The sequence below is a fragment of the Podarcis liolepis genome (genome assembly GCF_965112155.1).
Source record: "Podarcis liolepis genome assembly, chromosome: 4".
Classification (NCBI taxonomy): Eukaryota; Metazoa; Chordata; class Lepidosauria; order Squamata; family Lacertidae; genus Podarcis; species Podarcis liolepis.
In genome coordinates this window covers 65443001-65449000 of record NC_139558.1, presented here as the reverse complement: position 1 = coordinate 65449000, position 6000 = coordinate 65443001, and the positions used below count along the sequence as shown (strand labels likewise).

The following is a 6000-nucleotide window of genomic DNA, read 5'->3' as shown; positions in this document are numbered from 1 at the left end:
CCCGCCTGCCTGTCACTGGAGTTTTAGTTTGCATTCTGAAGAAAGGAGGAGGGGGAGGGAGGGAGAAGGGAGGGAGAATGTCTTGTTTGTGGCTTGTCAGCAATTGCTTGAGACAAGCTTCCATGTGTGAAAGCTACTTGGCATGAATGCCTGGGCCGTACCAAGTCTCCCGGCAGCGAGAGGGGGGAGGCCGAAGGAAAAACAGAGCCGCCCGGAGCAGACAATAGGCCCCTCAAGTGTTCCCCCCAAGTTGCTTTGATGTTGTCCTCGTGTCTTGGTACCAGGAGGCCGGGGGGCTTGCAAGGAAAGGGGCTCGGGTGTTGTTTTTGTTTTTTTGTTTCCTTTCACTTTCCACCCCCCCTTTTTTCTTTTTTCGCCTTGGCGGAAAATGATTCTCCAGAAATTCTCCTCATAACACACAATTTAAAAAAGAGAAAAGAGAGAGGGAGAGAGGGAGAGGGGGGAAAAAAGAGACAGAGACAGAGAGAAAGAAAAACAGGTAAGAGAGAGGCTACATTCCCTTCCCCTTCTGTGTGGCACCACAAAACAGCAGCAACACGAGCCCGAGAGGAGCTTGTTTGCTCCCCAGCCTGGAGCGCTCCATGCTTGGCAAGGAGGAGGGGGACCACGCATTGCTGGAGCTGCCTCGCCGGGTTGGGGGCCAGTGAGTGGCAGGCGGCTGGTCGCCTCGCAGGCGCTCCGGGGAGAGCGAGCCCGGGAATGCGTGCTCCTCTCTCTCCCGCTCTCCCTATGCATGCATGTATTGGAGGTGGCTCCTGGTAGGCGCTGTTATTTGGTTGCAGTTGCGCTTCTCTTCTTTCCCTCCCCCCCCCCCGCCGCTGCCGCCGCTTTCCGTCTCCTTCCTCGCCCCGCGAAGCCCAAGAGAAGGGGGGCGGCTGCCGCTGCTGGGCAAGCGGAGGGGGGCGCGCGCGGAGCAGCAGGCTCCTGGCTAGCGGCCTCGCAGCTCCAAGCTTCCCCACCTCCCCTTTGCTCCTTCATTCACAGCTTCGGAGAGCGCAAGGGCTGCTGCCACTGGCCCGGCTAAAAGCAGCCTCCGCAGCCGCTTGCCTGGCGAGCAACAGCCCTCTTGGCTGGGGGGCGGGGGGGGGCGCGCCTTTGCACAAGACCCAGCCCAGCTTTGGGGCTGCCGCCGCCACTACTGCTGAGCGAAAGATGCACCGAGGTTGCAGGGCTGAGACTGGAGTGGGGCAGGGAAGGAAGGGGCATCACGAAACTTTTCCCACTAGGGGTGGCGGCGGCGATCTCCGCCTCCTTGCCATGCGCCTCAGTCCCCCCCCCCCCAGTAAGAAAAGAAAAGATGCACACCCATCTAACCCACTCAAGGGAATTGTTTCATTGTGGCGTTAAAATTGTTCTCGCTGGCCACAAGGGTTAATGAGAAGGTCAAACTTAGCGCGGTTTTTATGTATTTGTCTTTTTAATCGCGTTTCAGAAAGCTTGAGCCCCTCCGATTTACAAAGAGGCGAAGGAAAGGAGCTCGGCCGTTTGCAAATGAACACAAAGCTTTTCTTTTAGGAAAATGTTTTAACTCGCCCCCCCACCCCCACCTGTTGGCTCCTTGTCGTGTTCTGTTGTGTCTTTTTTGCAAGATTTACTGGGCGATTGATACTGAGAATGAGGTGGGAGGAGGAATCGGGTTTTTTCACCCGCCTCTCTAATTGTACATATGTTGTGTTCTTTTGCTTCCCCCCCCCCCTTTAAAAAAGCTGGATGCCAGGAAGAATGAGACCATGAATCTTTTGTCATTGTTATATCCAGAATCTTGGGTTGTTCTGAGTCTAGCGGACACGTCCAAATCTAGACGGTTTGCAATAAAGCTTGCGGGTTGTGTTTTTTTAGGGCAACATCTCTTATGGATTTGAGAGAGTAAACAACATTTTATGTAGAGAACGGTGCTATTTATCATTCAGCAAATAGCTGGCCGAGTGTGAGGGGCAACAATGTAAGGGGGCTGTGTGCTCAATGCTGCTGCTGCTTTTGGAGGGGATAACCTTAACTGCTGTTGAGGCAGTCCTCAAAAAGGGAGAGAAGAGCTGTTTCGCTATTGCTGCTCCTTAAAAATAATAACGTTGCTCTTCGTTCCTGTGGATTCCCATTATGTTTAAAATATTGATGGGATTTTAACTGAAACTGGATTCTCTGAGGTCTCATAGCTTTTATCACACACCATAAGTCTGGAGTGCATTACTTTTGGACAAACAGCAAGAATCTAGAAATCTGTAGAAGTCTTGACTGGCACAAATACTCCCCCCTCCCCAATGTCCCCCAACGCAACTGGAACCATACAGGAGCGGGTTGAGGAGGGTGAGGAAAAGAGGGAGAAAGAGGTCTAATGCTTTCCCAGCCCGGGCCTGTAGGAGATTACCATGTGCGTTAAAAGACTGAGCAGGATGGGAGAAAGGGGGAGGGAGACAAAATTGGCCTGAGACCCTCCTCAGTCTAGCAAGGAAAATGGAGGCTCTCTTCTGCCTCTGCAAAGTGCAAAGCATGAATTGTGTCTAGTGACTAGTCCCATCCCTCTACACACACACACACACACACACACACACACACACACACTCCAGCACTTCTTCCACACCCAAACTTTATTTGGGTGAGATAGCATCTTTAATGTTAGGTGCATCTCACACTGTACAATGCAGTTATAGGAGTAAATAGGAGGAAGGAAGATCAAAGCGTAGTAAGTCAGGATAAGAGAAGGAACCCAAGTTTTGAGACGATTGGGTGCGGGACAGGCTGAAGAGAGGAAGGGCACGTTTTTTTCTTAATGCAGGGCTGCTTTGCACATGACACTTTACCCAAACAGATATCGGGAGAAAGAGTGGTTACATCTATGCGCACCACTATAGGTGAAAATTCTACATGTGTTTTGTGTGTGTATGTGCGTGCTGCATATTCACATACTGGGAACGTGTTATTGCGTATGTGCAGGTGTATGGGTGAAATAATGAGTGCGAAAATGTGTATAGTTGGATCGAGGTAGTATGAAGGGGGAGAGAAACAATGCAAATATGCAGATAAGGTGACAGGGCGACTCCAGAACTGAGGTTCAGAATAATCCATGAAAGCTCCTTCTGCAAGGTACATTTTGACATGAAAGAGGAGCTCTTGGTTGTTGTTGAAAATGAGAGAGATACAACTGAGCATTGCTGTTTGTTTGTGAAAAGGGAGGTAGATATATTTATAAAATTATGAGAATTATGTAGATAGGCCTTGTAGGAAGGATTATAAGTGAGTGAGGATTGAAGTTTTAGTGAGGTTTTGGTGGAGAAGGAAGGATCTCTGTTGGTGATCTAGTGAAGAAGCAGAGATCCTGAAGCTCTAACTCTTATCTTAACAATGTGGTATTGCTCATTACATTTGTGTGTATTGTGCAGAATTGGGCATCTACCACTGGTCAATCTGTGCACTTTCTTATAGTGATATTAAGACTAAATTTGTTGGTTTATTTCATACATGGTTATAAATGTTCACAGATGCATATCAGAATGAGCAGTCGCACAATACGGAAAATGCATGTGGCAAAGAGTTTCTGTCTACATAAAGCATGCTTCTTTCATGAGGCAAAACATATGTATGCCATAAATATATAATACCTGTATTAATGCCAGACGAGCTTATTTCCTTTCCATGTCTAATAGGCATTTACAGCAGCACAAAGGAGGCATAAAATTCTACCCTATTCTAATGGTTAATACAATAAATACAAATGCCGAATACTTTACAAAAATGTCAGATGTATTCCTTTACGAGGTGCAGAAATGTATCTTCTGTACCTCATAACAGAACATGAGATTAGAATGTTTCTGCTCTTGTGTGTTACCATCTGAGTTTTCTGTGTTCCCCGGAATTGTTGTATAAAACTTGAATGTGGTATAAGGTGCAGAATTTCATCATTTGATTTACTAGAAGTGTGCTGGTGACCAGTGGCATAGGAAGGGAGGTATGGTGGGTGTGGGCCGATCCGGGTGTCATCACTGAGGGGGGTGACAAAATGGCAAAAATATGTGTTTTAAAATTAAGAAATTCCCATCGCAAAAGAAAGGTTTTTAAGTGCTTATGCTCACAATGTTAAGTAAATAAACCAGAAAATAACACTTACAACTGTAATTATCTTATTTTTCCTTTTTTAAAAAATAATTTCAATGGGGGGGGTGTGACAAGAGATTTTCTGTACCGGGTACCACCTGACCTTGCTACACCACTGCTGTTGACCTTCTGAAGTAATGCCCATAGCAAGGAGTTCATGGGGGGTGGCAAGGAGGAGAACCTGAATATGCAGGGGGCGGCAAGGAGCAGCATCTCAGAGGCTGGGGAGGGCAGTTGGCTCTGGTCAGGGATTGGAGGGTAGGGCTCTACCTCTTCATTTCTCTGTCACTATAGAAAAGGTGCCATGGTGATCTACAAGTGTCTGCCTTCCCCCATCAGATAGAAGAAGGCCACAAAGCAAGAAGATAGGACAGAGGCTAGTTACCCTTATAACCCTACTCTCTCTATAGACCATCCCCATAAGGACCACAAGTATGGGTTATTTTTAACACTACTCACTCACATTTTAAAAGAGGTGTGGCTTTTATGTGTGCAGTGATGGATGAGTGAATCTCTCACCTTGCATCTACTACAGCATAACTTCATTGTTTACATTTTTTTGGGGTCAGTGAGTTAAGTTTGCTTTAATTAAACTTCTGAGTTATGCTAAAATGCATAATTTTAATATATATTTTAAAAGATAATTGAAATATTTGCACAATAGTGTTTATATAGTTTTTAAAAAGGGTTTTAGGGTAAGTTTAGAAATTGATTTGAAAACCCATGCTGCTTTTCCAATCGGTACTGTTTTAACACTTTGGGGTTGGGGCTCCCCATCCTAATTCATTTAACACTTTTTAGCCTTCCTTTTAAAATGCCACCAAGGTTTTGCAAAAGCATCTTTTTTATTTTTAAGCATTTTAACATAAATTAAATAATTGATTTCTAAAATGCTGTGCTGGCAATTATTCTCTTCCCCACCATTAACGTGGCTGAAACTTGCAAGTAGTGTAAACGGAACAGTGGGATGTATGGAGCGTTGCAACCCCTGAAGTGCAGAAAGTCAATTGCAGTTCGGCATGTGGATTACAGCAGAAAGGCAATGATTTGAGGAGTGCTAAGAGTTGCTAGACAGCCTAGATGCACCCCAGTTGTATGACTTCATTACATGGTAAACGTAAAGGACCCCTGGATGGTTAAGTCCAGTCAAAGGCAATTATGGGGTGCGGCGCTCATCTTGCTTCAGGCCAAGGGAGCTGGCGTTTGTCCACAGACAGCTTTTGTGGTCATGCTGCCAACATGACTAAACTGCTTGTGGTGCAACAGGACACTGTGACGGAAGCCAGAGCAAACATAAACGTCGTTTATCTTCCCGCTACAGCGGTACCTATTTATTTACTTGCACTGGTATGCTTTCGAACTGCTAGGTTGGCAGAAACTGGGACAAAGCAATGGGAGTTCATGCCGTTGTGTGGATTCGAACTGCCAACCTTTTGATAGGCAAGCCCAAGAGGCTTAGTGGTTTAGATCACAGTGCCACCTGCGTCCCTTTTACGACATACTCCACACAGGTGCTGGACTTTCCTATTTCTGTCTCACTTGGAGACACCGTCTTCATCTTCACATGTTCTTACTAAATACGCATGTCATCACATTGGGTCCAGAGTAACGTGTATTATGTTGATCAGGGAGTGATTTCATTGTTGTGAGAGCTTCTGCTTCCAGCATTGCTTTATTTTTTACAGTTTTGTAGCATAGTTAAGCATGTCCAGTATGTGTTTTGTTTCATTGAAAAGCTTTTTGGCATGAAAGACCTATCATACTGTTGTTGTTCTTTGCGCTTACTGCTTCGCATCAAGGATCCCCACCTGTTTGAATGCAGCCCATAATGCTGATACCTGCTCATGGCTGTTTGGTGCCCTATTTAATTCCAATCTAGTTCCTATTAGG

The 6000-nt window shown here is 46.0% G+C and overlaps 1 protein-coding gene across 2 annotated transcripts in view; it reads left to right on the top strand.

Annotated features, from left to right (window-relative positions):
* The first annotated feature begins 281 nt into the window (after window positions 1-281).
* BCL9 (BCL9 transcription coactivator) overlaps window positions 282-6000 on the top strand; it is a 94629-nt gene continuing 88910 nt past the window's right edge. Inside the window, exon 1 of one of the 2 annotated variants that reach the window (XM_083498525.1) lies at window positions 282-499. The gene's annotated coding sequence lies outside the window, so the exon portion shown is untranslated. The remainder of the gene's footprint in view (window positions 500-6000) is intronic. The other variant, XM_083498529.1, reaches the window with a different exon arrangement.